This window comes from Anabrus simplex, chromosome 9, assembly GCF_040414725.1.
Source record: "Anabrus simplex isolate iqAnaSimp1 chromosome 9, ASM4041472v1, whole genome shotgun sequence".
NCBI classification, from domain to species: Eukaryota; Metazoa; Arthropoda; class Insecta; order Orthoptera; family Tettigoniidae; genus Anabrus; species Anabrus simplex.
In genome coordinates, this window is record NC_090273.1 from 30,202,268 (window position 1) to 30,229,001 (window position 26,734).

Sequence of the window (26,734 nt, forward strand, 5' to 3'; positions counted from 1 at the left end):
CGGTTGTATTCATACAAGTTCCTATCCGTGGCGAAAGCTGTAATATGTTTAGATTCCTCAGCTAGGGGGATCTGATTATAAGCCTGATTAAGGTCTAAGATATTGAAGAACTTAGCTTTTCGAAACCATGAAAAGCAAGAGTGGGGATCGGGAAGGGGCACAGATTGTAACACCACCTTCCGATTTAAAGCCCTATAGTCAATCACAGGCCTGAAGCCACCTTGGGGTTTCGGAACCAGAAAAATAGGTGATGAATACGCCGATTTTCAGGGTCGAATAATACCATCTCTCAGCATCACATCTATGATCTTTTTCAGGGCCTTCATTTTAGGTGGAGATAACCTATAAGGTGGTAATCGGACTGGAATCGAATCCGTAACCTTACGAATACTCTCAGCCTGCTCCACAGGTAGATGTCTAAGGTCTAACAACATCTCATCCTGGGTAGGCGAAACAGATGAACATGATACAGAATTACATTTCAATAATGGGATTTTACGATTACAAGCAAATTTCAATGTGCACGACTTGCTCTGAATGTCGAGCACAGGACCAGAGTGAGCCATGAAATCAGCTTCCAATACAATGGGGCAAGACAAGTGCTTAGCCACCAACAGCTTAACTTTCCAAGTAAATTTAGCAATTCTAATTTTGGCATATAGGAAACCTAGAATTTATAATGGAGAGGAGTTTGCCGAAACGCATTGAACCGAAGACGAACAATAATCAGGAAGTTTACTAACAGATTTTAATTTGGAGTGCCACTCGGCCGAAATAATGGAACACACACTGCCAGAATCTAATAGAGCTGTTACAGGTTCATCATTCAATTCAATTTTGAGAAATGGAACCGGTGCGGGGGTATCCGTCGCAATCCTAAGACATTCTTTGGGACCTTCAATTGATAAATTAGAAGACTGAGTTTACCCTGAGCTTTGATCGGATTTACTGTAACTGGGGCTGAGCCTGAAGAAGGTGGGAACTCCGACTCAGCCGATGCCACTTTTCACTTTTTATTATTGGTGATGTTGGAAGGTGCACCAGAAGTTGAGCAGGAGGGGGTGCTATTAGTATTCGGGCAATTATTGGCTATATGGGAAAACGAGCCGCATTTAAAACTGCCTTGGGATGACCCTGCTCCATTCCTTGTCCCATTGGGTCTAATCAAGGGGCACTTGTTCCGAAGATGATCAGGCGAACCACAAGCATAACATTTGCGGGGTGTGGGAGTTCGGCGAGGTGGAGGCCGAAAATTATTTGAAGGCGGAGGGGGTTCCTTCGCGACACGTAATGTGTCGGCATATCTAACTCCTTCGGCTGAGACAGCCAAAGCCTCTAACTCGGCAAAATTTTGCGGATGCGACACGAAACACAAGTATGACCTATATGTTGGGGAAATGCCTTCTACAATAGCGTGCACAATTTGGTCTTCAGGGAAATGTAGAGCAAACACCCTAGTATAGAACTTAATGTCTTGGCTGAAGTCGGCAAGATTTTCATCCAGACGCTTTACACGGTAATAGTACTTTTGTATTAGCGATGACCTAGCTCGAGCCCGAATGAAATTAGCTAACAGATGGGCGTGAAAATCTTCTATAGAGGACTGTTCGGCAATTGCTCTTACTATTTTATCTGAGCGGACACCAAGAAAATGAGGGTAAATAATCTGAAGGATTTGAGAAGATGAGAGGGAAAACACTAGAGCATGATCTTGAAATTCAACTGAAAACCGTAAGAATGTAATGACATCATTAGTAGAGTTCACGGAAAACTTAGAAATACCCCTAAGCAACATGGCTAAAGGATGGAGTAAACTGCTGAAGCCGGGTGACATAACGGGTAAGGGGTAGGAGGCGGAGAGGCGGTTCCAGGCGGTGCATGATTCAACACAAATGGAGGGATGGATGTGCGACTACCTGACTCGGTTTCTAATGCGGCAGATGTTTGTTGGACTCCTACGGATTTCCCACTTTCTTCCCCTTTGGAAGAATCCTCCTCACTTACCGTATTTACCACCGTGGACTGGTCGGTTTTGGGAGGTACTGCCCCAGTTAACAATAGGCTAACCTTACTGGGCAATTTAGAAAGGTTTTCGAGAAGAGCACTATCCTCCTTCCCTTGAATGTCATTTAACTTAAGAGACAATAGATCAGTAACCCTATTGTAAGAATGGAACAATCTAGCTTGTACACGTTTAAGTTGATAAGGTAATGGATCATCCCTTTCAAAGAAAATAACTACAGACGCTAGCCCAGTAGTATTATCAGTGATCGTGGAGAGAGCCTCATCAATATCTTTCTCTCCCAAGGTTGGGATACTAATAGGCAAATCAAGTGAATCCTTAAGCTTAGTTGTATCGGCCACAACCGTGCCTCCAGATGGAATATTTCTAACGGTTAATTCACTAATTAATTCCTCCTTGCGCAAATAGTCGGGATGGAGGACATCGCGAGGGCCGAACATGACGACACACACTTTACAAATTTAGAAAAATCGAAAAATTCCAGCGACTGAGAAAGTTGTTAGAGTTCGAAACAAAAGCAATATTTAGCCGTCAAAAAGGGCTAAAATGAGACCCATTCAACCACGCTCTGCTACCACTTGTTCCGAGGTATCTGTGGAGCAGCAGAGGTGAAAGAAGGTGCGTTCTGGAATGGGTAAAACTACAAAGCCGAAATATTAATTAAAATTTGATTAAAGGTTATATTTTTTCCAAAACGCCATACTTAACAATTTACACATAGAATTTCTACAAATAACAACAAGTCAACAAGTCAGGTACAATACCAGGAAAAGTCAATATTTAGGGTGGTTTAACAATCTGGGCCTCGAGCCCCAAATTTTACAATTCCTGAGCTCTCAGCTCCCAACCACATATTACCAAAGGGCAGAAAACCCCTTCATACAAGGAGCACTTGCTCCTGATTACAATTTCAAGCCTCCTAGAGGCACTCAGAAATCAAATTTAGAAAAGAGCTAACAGGTTCTCAGTCACACACGCTTATACAAGGCGACATCAATTTTTACAAATACTTGCCATAAAGGCACAACTTACAATGAAACAGGGGTATCTAGTCCCCAACCTACTGGGCCATAATAGAAAAATGATAGGTTAACTTAGACGGCCCGAAGCAAAATGAAAGGAGGCGAGACTTTGCACTACTAAATCAACATATTAAAACCTAAGAGGCACTAGGCCGATGGCACAGGGGCTATTCCCCAAACTAGGGAGGTGACTCGTATAAAACTTTTAACACATTAAGGAGAGAAGAAAACGGTTATGAAAACGTAGTCACCTCAAATCAAAAATGAAGGGGAGCTCGAGAGGGTAAGGCACTCTCTACCCCCGATTTACAGTTAAAGTAAAACGAAACTTTTACATAAGCCGGCACTAATTTACATTTTTAGAGAGGTATACTGATCAGCTACGCCGCAGCTAGCCGCAACGCTCATGAATCATACACCTCACATTTTCAAATTGGACACCCACTTCTCGTGACTTTTGGCCAATCAGTGTATAGCCTACGCCTATCTAATTTGTTTGTTATATTTAGTGCCAAATAAGGAAACTGTAATTGCTTTACACAATGAGAAATATACATCTGAGGGTTGTGATAATTAAAGTTTGAATACGGGACGGTTCATGGAAAAACGGGACTATATGGGTTAACCTTCGACGACTAACCATCGAGGCATTCCGTTCCGTATCGGCCGAAGATTGGAAAGGGTACTGCCGGAAAGTGAAAGAACTGGAGGAGGACTACTGGAGACACGACGGTGTAATGGAAATAGCCATGGACGACATTATAATGCATAGTACAGGAGAATGCAGTGACGATTGTGACAGTGATCTGTCTGAGAGGTAATGTAAATAAAGATGTAACATATAGATATACAAATAAATTGTGACAGGGATTTGTCTGTAACTTAATGTAAATAAAGGTGTAGCACATACATATACACATTCATTGTGACAGGGATTGGTCTGTAAATTAATGTAAATAAAGGTGTAGCACATACCTATACACATTCATTGTGACAGGGATTGGTCTGTAAATTAATGTAAATAAAGGTGTAGCACATAAATATACACATTCATTTTGACAGGGATTGGTCTGTAAATTAATGTAAATAAAGGTGTAGCACATAAATATACACATTCAATGTGACAGGGATTTGTCTGTACATTAATGTAAATAAAGGTGTAGTATCGATCGCTCATACTATCGATTCAATTCAGATTTCATTTTCATTCAGTTGGCAGCACCAGGCAGCACTATCGATACCGGGACAGCTCCCTCCTTACTCCTCACCCCGTACACAAATGCACCAACATAAAGTGTGCGGATAGTACATACATACATACATACATACATACATACATACATACATACCTTCATATAGCAAGATTAACACTTAATATAGAACAAACTTGTAACCATCGAGCACATCCATACGCTTCACAAGTCGGCATTTTAAAATCATAACACAAACTTCCCTTATTTACTTCACACGTGGTGCACTGCTCACTTACTTACACTAACTGGTCTCCAATGTTATGGTACAAGCAACATGGCGGCCGCTTGTGTCCACTGACTTCAACTCAGACGGCAAATTGCCTACTCTACGTTATTCTGTGTTCGGTGCTTGTATGTATATTTTTCGCACATTAAATATATCCGGGGAAACCGAGAGTTGTTATTATTATTATTATTATTATTATTGTTATTATTATTATTATTATTATTATTATTATTATTATTATTATTATTATTATTATTATTATTATTATTATTATTATTATTATTGATTCCTTGAGCCCAACTAGGAGTGCGTTTGAACTTAGTACCACTTTCTTGTTTCTGCTTCTTATCTTCCCGATAACTCTTCATCATCTCGCTGTCTTCCTTTTTACGTTATTCAGTCCACCCTGTATTTAGTCGGGTGGGCTTTACAGGAAATTTGTGTTTCTGAATTAAAATTCTGAATAGTTTGTTCATTAATACCAATATCAGTTACGTCCTCACTGATTTCTTTTAACCAATTATTGTGATTTTTCATTGATTAAAATTTTCTTTGCGAGCCTGTTATTATCCATTCAACATAAGTCACCGTAAAATTGTAATCATTGTTTCCTGATTGTATCTGTGATCTTTTCTGGAACTTGATAGATTTCATGTGATTTTTCTTTCACCCAAATTCCATTTTCGCACTTGTTCCGAAGATTTTCCTTGCGCATTTTTCTTTCTTGTTTTTCGATCATCTTTGTTCCTGATCTGCCACTAATTATAATCATTTTAGATACTTAAAGTGCTTCTGATTTAACTACTGTGTTATAATGTCGCAATTTTGCCTTTTTCGATATAGTTCCTTTATTGTATCTGTACCAAGTAATTTTGTATGCTCTTTGAAGTTATTCAATTCCTTCTTTGTTAGCATGCTGATTTAACCCTGTTGGTTCAATAATTTTACCTAGATACTGAAATTTGTTTAGTTGAGTGATATTTCCATATTTGGTGGTTAATGATTGATTGTTGAAACCTGATCTAGTTCCTTTCATATACTTTGTCTTTTTTGTAAGAAATTTGGAGTTCTGTTTTGGCTTCTATTTCATGGAGTTTCTCTGCAGACTGGATTGCTTCCTGTGATCAGCAAATGCTAGGCAAGTAAGGTGAGTTTTGTTTTGGATACATATACGAATATTTGTAACTTTAGTTTCATTTTTCCATATCCTAATCGCTTTTTCCAGAACTAAATTAAATAGTAAGGGAGATAATCCATCCCCTTGTCTGCCTCTGTTTTGATTTCAAATGGTTCGGAAATTTCTCCTAAAAATTTCACTTTCGATTTTGTGTCGGTCAATGTTTGCTTGATCAATTATCCCATTATTATTATTATTATTATTATTATTATTATTATTATTATTATTATTATTCATATCATTATTATTATTATTATTATTCATAAGAAAATCGCAGTAAAACAACAGATTCGAGTCAGGATATCAGTAAAATACCACGTAAAATGACACCTTGTAGGGGGTAATTTAGAATGATAATTGTAAAGAAATAAATAACAATCATGCCTGAAGTACGAGTATGTGTATGAGTGAATGATGGGTTTGGTCAACAGTACCTGGTGGAGCATAGAATAGAAATTGAATATGATGACGTGATATTTTCATTTAGTTATTTCGCAAATAAACCTTTTACTATCCATTACAAAGGATTTAAGACGCTTGGGACTTATTTTCTGGCTTAATGAAGTAGTTTGTAAAGAACGTATAAGGACATTACAGAATTTTGAATGAAGTATATGAAATTGCGTTTTGTAATGCTAAGTTTTGGTTTGTATAACGTACAACGGTGGTACATTTTACTGCGTGTTGAATATTCATGTTTAATGTTTTCAATTATATTTTTTAAAATGTATTTTTATATTTCATGGCATAGAGCTGCTTTACATTAAATATATTGGCTTCACCGTATAATTGACTACACGGTATAAACTTTCTTTTATTTACATTATTCGTAATATAAGGTTTTGAACAACTTGTATCTTATTGATTACATTATTGTAAGCTTATCCCCATGTCAATATTCGGTGGCCAAGAACAGACTGAACCAAGGGTTAATAAACCTTCTTTAACAATTCCATACTGGATATGTATTTTAAAATGTGAAACATATTCACAGTTCTGAGTTTCGGTGTGGGCAGTGTGATATTCTCTATTATAACGTAAGTTGCTAATGACTTGCCGATGGATAAAATATATGCACTGACTGAAAATGTTGTATGTTATGCATTTGTTAATGTTAATCATTAGCAGTTGACGATTTTGTTATTGATTATGAAATATCATATTTATCGGCAATATTATGTCCTTCCTGTCTTAAATGCTGAAATGATTGGCATGAGATTAGGAGCGGGTCAAAAATCATTGAAATCTATTAAGCCTACTTATTTTTTAATAATCACTCAGCCTGTATTAAAAGATGAAATACCGAAGACGAAGGAAACTATGGCAGTGCAGTCTACCTCGTGTTTACTGCTTTCACCCTCAAATGATAGACTCCAAATCCCAAGGGCACAAGCGTGGTGATAATGCACGGGTATTTTACTTTATCTTCAGAACATATTCTTTTTAAACAGAGTCCACTTTACTCCAAGGATATGCACAAAGATACTGACGTACCTATCAGTTTAAAGGTAACGAGACTATAGCAATGCATTTACTGCCGATAATTTTCAATATGTGCCATTAGGTGCAGTAAAATAAGAAAATAGTAGAAGGTAATTACTAAGACATCCTGATAGGTGTAGCCCCTTGCGCAGTACATGTTACGTCAGGTGGCACGGTACTGATAACACGTTGAACGGTGCATGTCAATAGTTCTCAAACTGAGGGCTGCATACCTATTAATTCTAGAGTGCGGTAAACCTTAAAAATAGAGTAACAATTTTATCTGCTCCTTGGAAAACTAAAAAAAAAGATCTGTGTGTCAGTCATGCACAAAATAAGAAGGAAAAACAAATGTTCAAATTTCCAACACATCTCTGTCTTTATGCCTGTCCATCTGTCTGTCTGTCTGTCTGTCTGTCTATCTGTCTATCTGTCTGTCAGTCAGTCTGCACAGTAAAAATGTACGCGCATCACGAGAAAATGGCTGAAGAAAATTTAATTTAAAAAAAAAGGAAATTTGCTTATTCACGCTGGGCGAAGTTCCGTCGTAAGTTGCTACTGCCAGTTGACCTGGCTAAAGGGAATATGCCTCCTATTTTTAAATCAGCTGGGTTACAGTACCTACCTACAGCTCGTTCGGCGAGTGGGGAAGCCTCAATGTCGCACTCTACTTTCGGTAAGGACACTAATGTTACTTATAGAGCCGCCATTTGAGACTCAACGTGAGCGACCCCTACAGCATGTCCGTGTTGCATATAGGCGACGTTCGAATTAAACAATGTATTTAGGTACACAAAAGCTGTTCAAATTAGTTTTATTTGCCTCGGACTACATGTAATTAATAACTTTCGTACAACCTACGGATTTGGATATAATGATAAGATACCTCTTTTGCCATCTATTAAAATTCGGGTTTCATCAATTGTGAACAGTTGGAATGGAATTGACAAAACACAGTATTGATAATATTTTTTGAGCTAAGAGACATAATTTAGGGTATCTAAGCTTAAAAAAGTAATATAATTATCAAAAAATTATGGTCGTTTAAAGTTAAATAATAACACATAGGCATGCAGGAGGAACCGAAATAAAAGGGTATGGAATCTGACCGTAAACTGCTGATAGGAAATTATCTCAGTTGATAGTGCGTTTGGTGGTCTAAAACAACATTATTGTTACAATAAGTGCTACAGCCAACAATTTAGGCTAAATTCTCAGTAACAGGAAAACATACAAAACTCTGACACATTACAACAGTGTGTCCGCCTCCATAGCGCAACGGTTAGTGTTATTAGATGCCTTCCGCGGGTATTGCCAGAAATTCAAGAATGGTATGTGGTTGAAGTGGTATATACAGCTCACCTCCATTGGAGGTCTGCTTGAAAGAGAAACTGCATCACCTCGGGATGAGGACGTGAGATTACAATTTTTTTCTATTTGCTTTACGTCCCAGTGACACGGATAGGTCTTATGATTACGATGGGAGAGGAAAGACCTAGGAATGGGAAGGAAGCGGCCGTGGCGTTCGATAAGGTACAGCCCAGCATTTGCCTCGTGTGAAAACGGGAAACCGCGGAAAACCATCCTCTTGGCTGCCGACAGTGGGGTTCGAACCCACTATCTCCCAGAAGCAAGGTCACATCTGCGCGCCCCTAACCGTGCGGCGAACTCGCCCGTTGATAATAATACTAATACTAATAATAATAATAATTGAGTAATTTCTTAAATTTTAAATTTCCCACTATCTTTGTGTGTGTTATATTCTTTATGTCCCACTAACTACTTTTCTAAGGTTTTCGGAGACGCCGAGGTGCCGGAATTTAGTCCCGCAAGAGTTATTTTATGTGCCAGTAAATCTCCCGAGTCGGGGCAGAAGTACCACCGAACTGAGCCAGGGCCGAACCTGCCAAGTTGGGGTCAGAGGACCAGTGTCTCAACCGTCTGAGCCACTCAGCCCGGCATATTATTATGGATACCGTGCTAAAATATTAAAGCGTCTTGGAGGTCATTAGTAATAGGAAAAAGACAGTCCCACAGCGGCCAATCAGAGGCCCTGGAGCGGGTCACGTCACGTCACGGGAAATTTGAATTTTGGCGGAACATTTTAAATTTTGGCGGGAGATGTGAAATTTGGTGCGAAATTTGAATTTGTAAACAAAGCCAAGTGCTTTTTTGACAGCCACGTGCTTTTTGACAGCTCTCATCCGCCATATTTTAACAACAACGCATCGCTATCTTCAGTGCTGCCATCTTAATGGCACTAAACATCAACAACAACAACGACAACAACGACAACAACGCATCGCTAACCTCAGTGCTGCCATCTTGACGGCACTAAACTTCATGGGTGCTACCTTAGGCACGTGGTGGTGGGAAATTTGAAACATTTTTCGTACGTGCACTTGTTTGTAAACAATGCCACGTGCTTTTGACAGTTGACATCCAAAATCTTGCATCGCAAACCTCAGTGCTGCCTTCTTAACGGCACTAAACTTCATGGGTGGCACCTCTGACATGTGGTAGCGGGAAATTTAAAAAATTCCACGTGCTCTTGTTTGTAAACAAAGCCACGTGCTTTTTTGACGGCGGCCATCCTGCATCGCTAACCTCAGTGCTGCCATCTTGACGGCACTAAACATTAGAAGAGAGCTGTAATAATAATAATGGCGTATGGCCTCCGAAGAGGCCTGGTGCAGGTCTTTTTCTAGTAGACGGCCTATTAGGCGACCTGAATGTCTGTGAAGATGAGGGTCCTACCTAGGATGATTTCTAATGTTGAATACGCCACACACAGCCAACCTCCGGGCCATTGGAATTAACCAATTAAGGTTAAAATCCCCGACCCGGCCGGGAATCGAACCCGGGACCCACTGAACCGAAGACCAGTACGCTGACCATTCAGCCAACGAGTCGGACAGAAGAGAGCTGATGAATGGAAAGAGTGTGTATCTGGTGTCTTTAGTTTCATTTTGTGTTATTAGTTTATATTTATTTCTTCTACCACATTCGTCCTTGATTCGTCTGATGTGCTGTCCGTTTCTTCTCTTACACACGTGATGTCATAGAACATCCTAACTGGAGCTTAATGTTGTCGTCAGCTCACGCTTGGAGCGCTGTGCCAGCATACAGCGAGCCATCTGGTGACGAACTACATCTCCAAATTCAAACCCTCATTATTGTAGAAGTCTTCCTCGTGAACAGTAGATATTTTCTTCTGAAGACGAGGAGCAAAGTTCTCTGCGAAACGTATGTTATTGACACGGCATAAGCCCAGAAGTCCTTGTCATGTCTACAAGTATGGGCCGTGAAAGCGTCGATGTTAACATTGCTTCTACATTTTTAGTAAAGTCCAGTATAGCATAAATAATTTTATCACGTCATCACACCTAATAATGCATGATCGAGACGGCAGTGACAAACATAACAGATACAACAGCATGAAAACAAATGATGAACATGGAAAGAAGTTGCGAAAATCAATAATCAAGAGGAAACATGGACCAATCAGAGAAGATGTTTGTAAGCGAACCGTAATTCAACCAATAGCAGACGCTTTTTATATAAACGTGTACCTAAAGTGGCTACTGATGCGTGAAGTATAATTTCCCGTACAATTTTGAGTGTGGAAATAAGTCAAAATCTTCATGGTAAGGAATAAAATATTTCCCGAAACACATTACTGCATATTTCCCTAGAAAATCTGCTAGAGTTCAGACGAATATGCGTGTGGGCTTATTTATTTTAGGAAATTGTATTCTGAGTACAATTGATAGGTTACGGAATAAGTATAGTAATAATGGCATAAATGAGGAGGACATAAAATGTAGACGAGCACAAGGAAAACCTTTCTTAAGAAAATAGCATTTGCTTACTTGCAACAGTGATACAGGAATTTTGAAAACGTAGTCTCAGTCTTTCGTCTGGAGCGCGACATTTGTATGCAAGTAAAACATGGATAATATGTAGCTAAGAAAGAAAATGAATACAAGCATTTGAAATGCGGTGTTACAGAAGAATGCTAAACGTGACATGGGTAGATGGATTTACGAATGAAGAGATACTGAATCGAATTGGCGAGCGTATAACGATTTAACTAACTTTGACCACAAGAACAGATACAATGATAGGGACATCTTAAGTCACCCAGAACTTGTTCTGTTAGTTTTTGAGGGAAGTGTAGGTGTTCAGAATGCAAGGGGTAGAACAAGGCAGGGTAGTACGCAATGGAGGGCTGCATAAAACTAGTTTGTGGACTGATGACCCAACAACAACACTTGCATCAGCTCGTTAAAATATGATAGTTTAAATAATACCTATACATATTTTCACAATCGTTATATTGGCAGGGATAGTGAAGTAATGGCAGTTCTCATTTTACGAAGAAAAAAAAACGAAAACTAAATTATCATCACAGTGAACTGATCGTGTTTTTGTATGACTGTTGAGCAAGTAAGTTAAAACATACTGCATCCAATTATCAGTGTTTCTTTAGACATTTCCTAGCTGACGTAAGTTGCGCAGGGTTTTCAGGATAACATATCATATCTCAGTTAAGAACTAGGTAATTACAGGTTGTGATAAACAAGAAAACATAGGAAACTACTTAGGATAATTTCTTAAAGAAATTTAATATATTCCATACTGGTGATAGCAGACGGATATAAGCTCTTACAGTCTGCCGTTGTGGCACAGTTCTGCACAGATGTTCAACATGCATCCTTCACGCTTGATTCTACTCCTGGCGGTAGCTGCCGCCATGGCCGTCATGAGTTATGCCGAACCTTCAGTAAGTAAAATCCTTATTATACATTTCCACAACCATCTTTAGTTTTAAGTCAGGAGGCAGAGAAAGTCAACAAGACAGAAAATAATACAAAACCATTTCATGTTTAAACCAAGTAACGTCCAACGTAAAATGTAGTTCATAATTCCTCTAAAGTTTATTTACAGTTGTGATGGTTATGAAAAGAACCGGAATAGGTAATCGATAAATCTCACTGATTATGCATTGTACTGAAGAATTTAATAAGAAAGTAATTGGAATTCCAAATAACCTTATTTGTTAACGAAATATCGATATTTATGACCGTAGACAAGTCATTTGTTTACTTCTAGTCTGTTTAAGTCTTGAAGAAAAATTAAAATTTTTGAATAATAGTGATGAAAATTTTGAGTAATGTGAACCATATTTTGCATCTCTGGAGAGGTATCATCCGAGTGCAAAAACGTTTACGCCACTCAAGTTGGATCGTTGCTACGCGATTAAGGAACGGTTGAATACATAGTTTTATAAATTAGGTAACTAAAATATGAACTTTGTACAAACATTCATCTATACTAATATATGAAGAGGTAAAGTGTGTTTGTATGTAATGGCTAATCTCAGGAACTACTGGACCGATTCTAAAAATTCTTTCACTAATAGAAAGATACATTATTCCTGAGTGCTATGGGCTATATTTTATTTTCAAAACAATTCAACGGGGGCGGGGGGAGGCGACGTTGAGAGATATAAAAATACTAGGCGAATATAGGCGAAATATCGAATTTGTCGTACACGGGCGAGACAAAGCTCATTTTAAGCCTCTTGACGCAAAGAACAAACCTCGGTAAGCCCTACGGGCCTAAAAGCAACCGTTATTGAGATATTGGCACCCCACTACCCCTGCTTTAGGACTCAGCGTAACCATGACAACATCAGCTCCAGTATGCTTACAGCAGCGAGATAATCTACAAAATATCACAAAAAACCTAACATGTTACAGACATAAAATTTGGCATTTGGAATCTCCTTTAAAATAAAAGAACACACATATTTGTCTTCAGAAAATCCACTTAAGGGTTGAGGGTTGAAAAGAAGTGAAGGAAGAGTTGAAATCTTTATATGAGGATACATATATCTCAGAAATGGAAGATGTTACCGACGTTAAAATTGGTAGGCCGTACTTGGAATCTCTTTTAAAAATAAATGAACGCACTATTTCTGGAAAATCCACTTAAGGAGGTGAAATTTTTTAAAAATCGGGTGATATTTTAAAATGAGTACCTTCTTCTCTTTTACCGGTTTTTCCACACCTGTGGGGTCGCGGATGCGAACTCTGTCGCACATGTCGATTTGACGGTGTTTTACGACTGGATGCTGTTCCTGACGCCAACCCTATGTGTAGGGATGTAATTACTATTGCGTATTCCTGTTGTGGTTGGTAATATGGTGTGTTGAGTGAATATTGAGAGGAGAGTGTTGGGAAAAACACAAACAACCTGTCCTCGAGCCAGAAAAATTAATTACACGCGATTAAAATATCCGACACAGCCCGGAATCGAAACTGGAACTTTGTGAACCGAAGGTCTCATAAACTTAACATGTTACAGGCGTGAAAATTGGTATTTGTAATCTCCTTTAAAAATAAAGAAACCCCCTTTTTTGACTGTTTCTCACATGTAGAGTTCCATGTCGCATGTTTCACATTTAACTCTGCCAGTGGCTTGGTCATCTTAGCCCCTAAATGAAATGCAACAAACGTAGTTTACAAAGAGGTTCTGGCGTAAATGAAATGCAATTTTTCGGCGAGTTTTTATACTTTAGGGATTTTCAGATATTATCTTAGTGCAGTACCGAGGAACAATTAATTTTTATCAACTTACGAAATCATCGCGAACGAAGACGTGTATAACAGTTAATATTAAATAAGTATATGAGCAGGGGTAGGATTTTGATGTCATGTCATCTTTTAACTGGTCCACGACAGACATTGCTAACTTGTACAGAAATAGTGATCATAGCTTCCACATTGCAGAAATGCTAATTTATCCGGTCATTTTTGTCTTTTATTGACATTTTGAAATATTAGGCCATTTTCTAAAATTTTACGTCATTATCTGATCATTTTGTGGAATTTCTTAGACTATTTTATACTATTTTATTCATTTTCTTATATGTTTGAGGATTTTGAAGCATATACGAGTGCGGTATTGCATATTATCGCAACTTTTAAGTGAGGATGAATACGGAGACATGAGAGTCTTCACAACGCTTTGTCAATGTGGGGACTAAAGAAATTTTGTTCACGACTTACTTCTAGGAGATGTCCACATTCCTGGAGAGACACGTACAATTTAAAAGTCCTCCTCGTGAAAAGTCGAGATTTTCTTCTGAAGACGCGGACCAAATTTCTCTGCGAAGCGTAATGAATTCCACCTAGTTTTCTTGACATGGTAACAGTCCAAAGGCTTTTTTAAAAATAGGCTCCATTAGCAAATTGATTGTAAAATTTCATTTTAAATTTGTCGTTTTTTTTAAGTTTTCGGATCATGTTACTGGACATTTGCCCTCATTTTATAGATCATATTTTAAGCATTATTAGGTCATCAAAGTCCTGGCTCTACATATGAGACACGTTTGGGATTACGTCGGTTACATTCGTATATAAATTTTATCATTATTATTAATTATACACAAGTGCATATGTGTTATTTTCATACTTTAACACTTGTTTTTTTTTTTTTTTTTTTTTTACAGTTGATGTCAACAGGGCTATATTTTAAACTCATTTTAACCAATTTTGACGACACACTCATGTGAAAATAAATTAAAATTTTAACACTGATGATGGACCTTAGTGTCCGAAAACCGGTTATGCGTTAATAAAGTGTGTGCTGATACGACTTTATATAATTAATAATAACAATAATAAAATAACTACATCAGCACTGTTAATAAGAAATGGCTTTGATATTTTATAATGATCATAATTGGTATATAAAGTTTGATATTTTTTTCTTCCTTTACCGCTTTTCCCGCACCTATGGGGTCATGGATGCCATCTCTGTAGCACATGTGGATTTGGTCCTGTCTTACGGCCAGATGCCCTTCCTGACGCAACCCTATATGAAGGAATGTAACCACTGTTGCATATTTTTCTGGTGGTTGGCAGTGTGCCTATTTGTCTGAATAAGAAGGGGAAGATGTTGGAACAAATATAAACGCCCAGACCCGGAGCCAGAAGAATTAGTCAAATGCTATTAAAATCCTCAACCCGGCAGGGAATTGATCCCCGAAACCTTTGAACCGAAGGCCTCAACACTGACCATACAACCAAGGATTCGGAATACGCTTTGATATTATTCATAACATTATTTATTTATTTTATATTTATTTATTTATTTATTTATTTATTTATTTATTTATTTATTTATTTATTTATTTATTTATTTATTTATTTATCGTATGGCATTTAGTGCCGGGAATGTCCGAGGACGCGTTCGGCTCGCCTAGTGCTGGTCTTTTTATTTGAAGCCCATAGACGACCTGCACGTCTGAATATGCGATGATGATAATGAGGGTGATGCCCGGTTTCGGCACATAGCCCACTCCTGTCGAATGACCCCAAACAGTCTGCTCAAAACTTGTCGTCCCCATCCGACGAATGATTCACTATCAACTGCGTCATATGCCGTCACTCCATATGAGCACTGTGGAGAGGTTTGGTATTTAATCCAGCCTTTTGTCATGCAATCTAGTTATTAGAAGTTGTATATCACCACTTCCTCTACCCTGCCGGCCAGCATTCTGATGGTGAAAACTTTTTTCGAGCACGAACCGGATAATTACGGTGTCAGACCATATAGACTTCAACGCCTTAACGATCATGGCCACCAGGCGGGCATTTCTGCATAACAATTATGTGCCTTTTGAAGCCCATGGGGAAGTAGGTGATGTATAGTAGGCCATGAACTGCCTAGAGGAAATTACTATTTATTAACGTTACAAGAGCTGAAATTGAGGGTTTAGTTCTGAGTTGAGATGCTTACGACCGCGTCGTGAAAGCATTGATATAATACAGTACGCCATGAAGTGTGCGGCAGGTAACTTCCCTTTACAATGTCGAAGAAATCCCACTTTTCAAACGCAAAAATGTTTAGTATTTTGTTGTGGTAGGGGATTAAAACATTTTTAAGAAGAGACTAGCAAATGTACCCGTGCTTCGCTACGGTATTCTACATTGCATACGGATATCGAAGTAAATTTCTGTACATGCAGTGAATTATTGCGATTCCGTTGTAAGCATCAATAATAATAGCCTGTTCATTTTTGGTGTTAACTGCATTACAGAAGCATGACTTATCTGAGACTGCTTAGGTACATTATGGGTAGAACTGTCGGTAAGGTTATGTACGGACTATTTGTCATTTCGATGTAAACTGAATTATTATTATTGTAGCTCGGGAATTTAGACATGAAACAATAATGTTAAAATTGTATTATGGCGATCTAAAGTAGGTTATGGGGTAACGGAGTGAGGCCCCTGAATACTAAAATGCAAACTTAAACGACCCATAAAAATGGACTAGCTCAGTGATAGTGCGACGGGCTAGTAACCCTAAGTCGGAAGATGCCGTGGGTCAAAATCCCACCGGCTGTTCTTGAAATGATTTCTGTAGTTTTCCATTTCACTTAAATGCCGGAACATTATAAGGCTGAAATAGCCACATGAATAATAATAATAATAATAATAATAATAATAATAATAATAATAATAATAATAATAATAATAATAATAATAATAATAATAACATTTCCTGGTGTTGTTGTTGCTATTATCATATAATTTTTAACAGAATGAATGTTCAAATTACCCAATTTTTCCCACCAATAGGCTGCACAGTTTGTAATGTAAGTCATTTTGAAAAGTGAAAATAATAGTGTAGGCCTATTCATACTGAATGAAGAGACAACTGAATTATTATTATTATTATTATTATTATTATTATTATTATTATTATTATTATTATCTATTCATAATTAGTATAATTGGAGGCTCCTCCGTGGCCCAGAGGGTAGCCTCTGACAGTTAAGGGAAATTAATACGCTTTAAGGCATTAACTACCACTTTTGGGTGTTTTGCAAACCATAAAATGTTTCAAATAGGTTGGATTATTGTTATTTATTTATTTTATTTTACTTCATTTTCCATAAGCATTTGTAAAAGGGGAAAAAATACATTTAATTTGACGTGTGGGTCCCAGAAAAACTAGTTATTATTATTATTATTATTATTATTATTATTATTATTATTATTATTATTATTATTATTATAACAAATACATCGCAATAGGGAACATGCATGATCCGGGGTTTTAATTAAAAATATGCTAATCTGATTCAAAATTTCATGCAGAATTCAAAAATGTGATCAGAACGTACAAACAATAACTCCAAACATGATAAAAATCTACGAAAATGTCACGTCACGCAAGTACGCTATCTCATTGGTCTGACGTCATCGTACAGGTTGACTGAATTAGCAGACGAAATAACACATAGTGTGCTGTGAGAAGCAGGATACACTTCGCGTATTGCTACTTTACGTTAGTGTCTGGTATGGTTAAATTCGAGGTCTATACATTGGATAATAATCTGAGTGGTATATTTTAGACTTAAAATGAATCCTGCGCAGACAGTGAGGCAGAAAACTTATAAATGGTGTAGAGTTCCGATGTGCAATAGCACATCGCATACCATACCAAACAAATTGTTTATAAACGTTCCAAAGACGCTAAAACTAGGGAGAAATGGATTTTGGCGAGCCGGAGAAATGCTGGTGATATATCGGAAAAGTCTACAGTTTATTTTTTTGAAGATTTTTTTTTTTTTTGCTAGGGGCTTTACGTCGCACCGACACAGATAGGTCTTATGGCGACGATGGGATAGGAAGGGCCTAGGAGTTGAGAGGAAGCGGCCGTGGCCTTAATTAAGGTACAGCCACAGCATTTGCCTGGTGTGAAAATGGGAAACCACGGAAAACCATTTTCAGGGCTGCCGATAGTGGGATTCGAACCTACTATCTCCCGGATGCAAGCTCACAGTCGCTTTTGAAGATTTTAACGTAAGATTAATTTGTTTGAATTTTCAAATCACTTTTCCATGTCAGCTGTTCTAGTAGTAAAACTTTAAATGCTTCAATTACATCTTGGAATATGAAAGTAATAAACAGTGCATTAAATAATGCTGATTATTAAAGTATTCTCCAAACCTAACCTATGTTTTGGGTGATACATGTCTAGATAATAAATAAAAGGGTTATGAACCATTTTGACAGCTCTAATTCTACCAATATATCTTGGCATGGGACAGTTATGTATGTCTTTATTGAAGAGCTTAATTGGTAAAGAAATTTAGGCTATATCTAAATACTCTATAATGTAACAAAGAATAGGCGTGTGCATCATGAAAGGAAACAACGTGAATTTAACAAATGTATAACTCTACACAAAACCAATGCTTGTCTGTTACGGTCTTATAAGTTAACAATGCTCAATTATAATAATTATCATAATATTAATGAAATAAATAACATAATTGCACACAGGTGAAAATAGTGATATAGGTGTTTAAAATATCCAACTTAGCCTAAGTTTTAGGTTATACAAGCCAAGTCAATAAACCGAAGGGTAAAAATACCGCGCGAGTTGGCCGTGCGGTTAGGAGCGCGCAGCTGTGAGCTCGCATCCGGGAGATAGTGGGTTTTGGACCCCACTGCCGGCAGCCCTGAAGATGGTTTTCCGTGGTTTCCCATTTTCACACCAGGCAAATGCTGAGGCTGTACCTAAGGCCACGACCGCTTTGTTCCCATTCCTAGGCCTTTCCAGTCCCATCGTAGCCATAAGACCTATATGTGACGGTGTGACGTAAAGCAAAAAAAAAAAAAAAGTAAAAGTCACGGCACCCAAAGACATTCCTGTATTGAGCGACTAAAATGTCACCAGGACACTTTTCTTTCCTGATATGCTCAGCTTGTTAAAAGCCAAATGTAATTAATGTTATTGGCTTCACGCCCCGCTAACTACTTCTACGATTTTCGGAGACGCCGATGTGCAGGAATTTAGTCCTGCAGGAGTTCTTTTACGTGCCAGTAGATCTACCGACACGAGGCTGACGTATTTGAGCACCTTCAACTACCACCGGACTGAACCAGGATCGAACCTGCCAAGTTGGGGTCAGAAGGCCAGCACCTCAACAGTCTGAACCACTCAGCCCGACTTGTGAAAACTAGATGAAGTCATATTTATCTGTATCATGTTTAACTTTTTCCCTCCACAAAGATATTTAATTCTCTTTCATGGACCCCGGAAGTGGGTAGGCCAGTTGTCCCAACCATAAATATATATATTTTTGGGGAATTATAGATTATAGTACTATGATCTTTCTTTCCTTCTTTCTTTCTTTCTTTCTTAATCAGTTTATCCTTCAGGGTTGGTTTTCTCTCGGACTCAGCGAGGGATTTCACCTCTACCACTTCAAGGGCAGTGTCCTGGAACGTGAGACTTTGAGTATGGGGATGCAACTGGTGAGGAAGGCCATTACCTCGCCCAGGCGGCCTCACCTGTTATGCTCAACAGGGGCCATTTGGAGGATGGGAGGATCGTACGGGATAGACAAGGAAGAGGGAAGGAAACGACCGTGGCCTTAGGTGCCTGGAGGAGAAGTAGGAAAATACAAAAAAAACACTTCGAGGATGGCTGAGGTGGGATTCGAAACCGTTCTACTCAGTTGACCTCCCGAGGCTGAGTAGACCCCGTTCCAGCCCTCGTACTATTTGTTTTCAACTTTCATGGCAGAGCCGGGAATCGAAACCGGGCCTCCGGGAGTGGCACACATTAACCACTACACCTCAGAAGCGGACTAGTACTATAATGCTACCTATATGTTTATGTTAGTGCTGAAATCCGATTTCTTACTTTACTAATGCTGAAAGCCCGAAAATGTAATGTTATTCTTTAATAGGGGAATCAGTCTAGAAGGAAATGTTGAAAGTGATGTGATATCTATCCAGGTTCGTTGTTATCCTAATACTATGGGTTACAGTACACTGCACGTATATAAAAGTCGCCACTTACAAACTTGCTCGTTATCCGCGAATTTCTGCGGCCACAAAAGTCACATTTTTCAAGAATGATGACATCTACACATGCCGGGAGTGGGTAATTTGCGCGCCTGCTGCCTTCCTTGGATGTGGTATCCGTTTCTCAGGCTCCCTCTCCGGAATCGAACCCTGATTCCCCGTTACCCGTTACAACCGTGGTAGGCGCAGAACCTACCATCGACAGTTGATAAGGCAGACATTTGAAAGATCGTCGCCGGCACGAGGACCGTGCGATCAGCCCAAAGTTATTCAGAGTCACCAAGGCAAACGAACCGGACGAGCCGACCGATTGATATTGATCTAATAAAAGCGTCTGACTGTGCTGTTTTGAACCTTTCTTCTGTCATTTAGAAGTTATTCGCGATCATGAATAATAAACAATCGGTTTTTAGCAACGGCTGATGCACAATGGCTGGTAGAGCTCCATGCGGTACTGGATCGTGACGTCACAGCGCGCCGCTTACGTCAGAGGCCGTTTCACTCGCCTTGCGGAAAGGCACTATTAAATATTTTTTTAATGGTAGAAAACAAGGCAACATACCACAATGTAATGCGTTTACGTACTATTTCATTGGTGTACTTTTCAAAAAACATATTTTTGAAAATGATGCATGTTCCCAATTGGGAACAGGTGGCAATGGTCACTTACATTAGTGTGATTTTTAATATCGTGTGGCTATTTCTAGCAGATTGCAGCCTTTGTAAGGTATTCTGCCGTCACCGAGAGAACCGAAACTGATGTAAACAAAGAACATTGTGTATCCGTATGTATCCATCCGCGGTGTGAACGCTGATTGGATCACTGGTCTTCTTCCATGCACATGGCAAGAACCACGTGGGCTGTCTTTGAACTGCCGTTACTTCGCCTCATTGCGGCGATTACATCAGAGTTAGTTCTACATAGGCTTGCCGGATACCACTGATTGACTCGCAATTGTGATGCGGATTGCGAGACAAATTATACTCACTGTACGCGAAAAATAAACAAAAATCGAATGGCAAATGATATGTGGATATTTAACATATCAGAAAAGAAAGGTAGATTTGAATATATGGCCGAAACGTAAATGCGTAATCAATCAATCAATCAATCAATCAATCAATCAATCAATCAATCAATCAATCAATCAATCAATCAATCAATCAATCAATCAATCAATCAATCAATCAATCAATCAATCAATCAATCAATCAATCAATCACAACAGCGCATATAAGTAAAACTTCACACATTTAATATTTCAATAAAATAAAATTCTGGAGAGGAACATAGACAAGGCAATATTAAAACAATAAAAATAGTGCAATACTTTACCTAATCAGAATCTGATAAAGGACGAACTCCTTCCTAGTCGGATGCCTCTCTCGCCTCTTCATCACTGCTGCTCGCGTCATTCAGATTAATGACCAGACGGTCCACAGGCATATCGCACAGACCGTCCAATTTCCAAAATGTCTCCTCTTCCCCCACCACGTGGTGAATAAAGGCTTGCCACATTTCAGCGGTTACGTTAACCAGAGCTTCATTAATTAATGTCCTGACTTCTGCCAATTTGAAGGTTTTATTATTGCGTGCAACATGTCCCTTCACCTGGCTCCACACCAACTCAATCGGATTCAAAACGCAGTGATAAGGAGGAAGTCTCAACACCGTATGACCTGCTTCCTCTGCTAGTGTGTCAATAACAAATCTGTCATACGTTTTCGTCACACTGTGATTTTTTATCACTCGGAGTAGTTCATCTTTCACCATATCTTTCCCGTAGGTAATACCTTTTGCCTCCATCCACGCGATAATGTCATCCTTACGCCACGATCTGGTGGGAATACGATCTAACTTAACACTGTGATATGACGCATTGTCCATTACAATCACACTGTTCGGTTCAAGCAGAGGTAAACCATGTAGTAAGAACTTCACCCGTCATCTCCTCATGAAAATCATTCGTTTTCTTCGATTCCATCATAAATTCTCCACCCTCTAAAAACCCATCTTCACTTCCTATGTGCAATAAAATCAGCCGTCTTCCCTATTCTGTCGGATTTTTTAGACCTGTGCTTAATCCTGCTTTGAATATTTGTTTCTTACTCATTATGTTTGTATCTACCCACACTTTGGAAGTCCTTCGTTTAATAATAATTTCGTGTGGCTATTTTTAGCCGAGTGCAGCCCTTATAAGACAGACCTTCCGATGAGGGTGGGCGGCATCTACCATGTGTAGGTAACTGCGTGTTATTGTGGTGGAGGATAGTGTTATGTGTGGTGTGTGAGTTGCAGGGATGTTGGAGACAGCACAAATACCCAGCCCCCGGGCCATTGGAATTAACTAATGAAGGTTCAAATCCCCGACCCGGCCGGGAATCGAACCCGGGACCCTCTTAACCGAAGGCCAGTACGTTGACCATTTAGCCAACGAGTCGGACATTAGTGTAAAAATAAAGTAATACTCAAAAATACTCAACAACTCTTCGATGAAGCAGGTCCCGAGTGAAATCGTCTATTTTATCAAATTTAAATTTCTGCTTCCGAACTTTCGTTTTAGTGGGGGTTACATAGGTATTGACATCACTGTATTAACTGTTTTTTCACCGTAGTAACACAGATTCCTGTCGCTTCCGATGCTAAATTATTTAAATGTTTACAAGTTATAACACCGCCATTTCCTAAAACACCTTGTAAGAAATTTTTAATTTTCCTTACCAAATCAAGGTTTGTTTTATTATTTAACATCTCTGCCGATCACATTTTTGTCACATTTAGTTGGAGTTCTCGGTGAGGAAGGAGAAGAAGAAGAAGAAGGTCCAGGCAGCTGATTTAAATCAGCTTCGTTACACTGTGATTCTTGATTTACCCACGGCCGGAAGAATACCGACATATTACGCTTGCGCTAAAATGATAAGTTATAAATATTACAAATATCAGTTATTTCATATCTTGGTATTAGTAGGCCTAATGCTCACTAGGTCACTGCACTGCACTCGGCATAAAGAAAGAGTCTTTTCCGTGGTTTCCCATTTTCACACCAGGCAAATGCTGGGGCTGTACCTTAATTAAGGCCACGGCCGCTTCCTTCCCACTCCTAGCCCTTCCCTGTCCTATCGTCGCCATAAGACCTATCTGTGTCGGTGCGACGTAAAGCAGCTAGCAAAAAAAAAAGAAAGAGTCAAGATTGAAGAGAGTGTTTTGCCAATCTCTCCATACCAAGCAAGGATAACATGGAGCTCATTAACTCAGCAGGGTGCAGGGTGGGATTTACAGCTGGCTTCCATGTCGCTTCCAAGAACTGAGGTCGTCATGTTTTGTCTCCAACTATACTTATACCTGCTGGCCTTACGTTGTTAGTACCAACATGAAACACTACCACCATCTCCTTTCCCTCTTCCTTCTCGTCTACTTTCCTCAACATTTGCCTCAACCTAATTCCTGGATAACACTCTACCCTTGTTCCCTTTCCTCCTTCATAGTGCTGATTGCAACGTCCTTTATTAGGTTCCTATTTAACACAAACTGTGGGCAAAAATGAATTATGTAAACTATTTTTTATAATATTGCCATTGCTATATTATTTTATGTGAGTAAAGCTTGAAAATTTACGTAATGTTTCATAATGTTTGAAATCTATTTTCAGGCGTACGGCGCAGGACGTAACATTCATTTTTCTGGAAGATGATCTGGACTCTCCTTAACGCATATCCTGCACTTCACAGCACATATTTTACTTTAATAACGAGTGATGCATCACAAAGGATCTGAATAAAACATTGCACAAGCAAATCTCATTCTTTATTTCATCAGAAACCCATAAAATCTTCCCTATGAACTTTACGGGTAGAGGACATTGATGCATTGACAGACGTTTATTTAAAAAATCAAATATCTGAAAGAAGCTACAGAATAGGAAGCCTGTCAGTTTGGACATTCCTATTTTACTGATGTCATGAAACAAAAGTTATATTCTGCCAGACGCTTCCTACGGTAGTGTTGGCTCCCACTTTGGATCAGTAATAGAGCGTCAATCTCTGGATCCAAAGGTTGCAGCTTCATACCCGGGAAAGGTAGATGGATTTTTGAAATGTGAGAAGAAGTCCATTTTACGATCCATCTCGGCATGCTATAGGTCTCTAATGACACTTTTAGTGTTTACCCATCACTATTAATGAAAACTCAGCCAATGATCACCAAATATTCAGGTTTTCTTTGGAATGTAGAGTTTGGCAACCAAAATAGCATCAAATTAAAATGCCTGAACACGGTATTAGGCCAAAGTCTTCTTCTTCTTCTTCTTCTTCGTCTTCTTCTGGGAGTGTAAATTTAATTTTGTACAGTGATACTGAATACGCCACCAGATATTTTGAACTTACCTTCAACAATGAAATGGAGTGCCAAGATTTGTGAACGCCCTTCAATCTAAGTCGGGCCGGACTGAACTCACGATCTTGGGATCATGATACGAAGCCTCTACCACTAATCTGCCGTGGAAGTCAGTGTATGTTATTCGTATAATTCCACTGATGTGCTATTAGATTGTTCTCTGACAAAGACAAGATAATCGTACCTCTGCTGCAACGATTCTCACAAAAGGATTTTGTCTTTACAAAGAGACAGAATTATTCTCCAATTTGTATACGTCATAGAGACGTAAGGTACGTTTTAAAGTATATACTTCACTAGTCCCTCGACCAAGGTAAGTCTTCCAAATATATCAGGTGTATGCATAAGTCTTTTGCGCTTTCACTAAGAGATGGCGCCAGCGAGCAGTACGCAGCGTATGAATTTGACACACAAGTCAGTTTGTTCGTCTGACAATAGCCTACCATCATACAAAAGTTGAGTCCGCCAAACGCTAGCGTTTGTATTGTATCGTTCAGTGATCATGTTGACGTTTGTGCCTGAAGAAGACCATTTGCAGCACGCATTGCTTTTCTTATTTAATCAAAAGGGAAAGACTGTGGAAAGTCATCGTTTCCTGGTAGAAACATATGGTTAAAACGCACCATCGATTAGAACATGTGAGGCATCTTTTCGGCAATTTAAACGTGATGATTTCAATGTGAATGGCAGTGCGCGCTCTGGTAGACTACAAAAGTGCGAAGACGAGCAATTGCAGGCATTATCGTTAATGCACAAAGCTATCGCCAATAAGTGATTAATTTAAATCACGCATTGATCGACAGACAACGGGCAAAGCGATTTTGTTACAAATCAATGCGCCGTCTCATACATAGAAACCAGTGGAAGACGCATTGAAATCGCTTGGATGGGATATCTTTTTTCACCCGCGTACTGCCCGACCTGGCGCCATCTGACTGTCACCTCTTCGCATCACAGAGCAACATTTCAGGAATTTTCGAGGAAGTTGGAAAATGGCTCGACGAATGATTTGCCGCAAAAGATAAGCAGTTTTTCTGGCATGGTAGCCATAACTTGCCTGAAAGATGGGCGAAGTGTGTAGAAGCCGAAGGCCAATATTTTGAATTAAAAAAAAAAAAAAAAGATTTTCCCTTGAAAATTAAGTGTTTTCTTTACCACAGAACTGGCAAAAACTTATACACCTGGTATACTTCGTTAATCCTTTAATCATGAACATAAGATCTTTGTGACCATGGTAAAAGAATAAATTATTCCTTTAGCAAACTCATCCCTCTCGTTTACAGTACTTTCATGGCTTAATCAAGTCTGCCATCCGTACAGGGATTCAGTTCATAAAAAAGAATTTGATCAGAATATGTCCTAATATTTTAAATAAACTTTTAACTTAATTAACCATGACAAGTATTGAACAGATGGACCTTTTTAATACATTCTTTTTTAAGAATTGAATACCTGTACATTACATTGTCAATACGGAACCAATATGAAATTTATAACTTGTAGTCTAAAATCTGTGTTCATGTCACTGCTGGTAATATAAGCAGTATAATAAGCAGTTGCGTTTGATAACTGCCTTATTGATCACACATCCGTGGTTTCCAGCTGCAAACAGAGCACAGTGGAGAGTGAACCAGCATATATCATATTGCCTTGCACGATTGAGCGGTCCCGGAGGAGAGGACAGACTGCACTCGTCCTCACGATGGGATTTTCGTCCTGCGTGCGCACGACATATTAATAGGCGGGCGGACAATCAGCGTGTGCATTTTAGCCACAGTCACTTTATGGTTATGTCACAGGCCGTGAAGGCCAATGCCGAGCGAATGTCTGCCTGTCATTCTTGATCATTGTGGCGATGCACGTGCAAAAAATGCAGACATAAATTAATTTTAAGGGTCACGTTGTATAAACCGAATATTCTATCACGTGTCTTTCGAGTATCCTGAGTATCAAATTAATAGTGCCTGAATATTTAACCCTTTCTCATTTTCTTTGAATTAACCCACACGTTCCCTCACCTTTGACTAAAATCCTTTAAAAACAATTGATATATAATGGATCTAAATAAAACATTTGCAAAGTAAAAGCATCAAATCAATCATGATGCTCCGTAGAAACTGTCCTCACCGTAGGTGGAAACCTCAACACTATTTTATCAAAAAACGACTGAAGTAAAAATTAATCACCTACTGAGTTATAGACGGGTATCACTAGGCCGCTTGCCTACCACTTCGACATTCCGATTGCAAAGCTGTC

General features: G+C 38.9%; 1 long non-coding RNA gene across 1 annotated transcript; it reads left to right on the plus strand.

Moving 5' to 3' along the window:
* The first annotated feature begins 11,850 nt into the window (after nt 1-11,850).
* On the plus strand, nt 11,851-23,881 carry LOC137502210 (uncharacterized). Its single transcript, XR_011018727.1, has 2 exons — nt 11,851-11,969; nt 23,736-23,881. It is a non-coding gene; the product is annotated as an uncharacterized lncRNA (long non-coding RNA).
* Nucleotides 23,882-26,734: the final 2,853 nt, after the last annotated feature.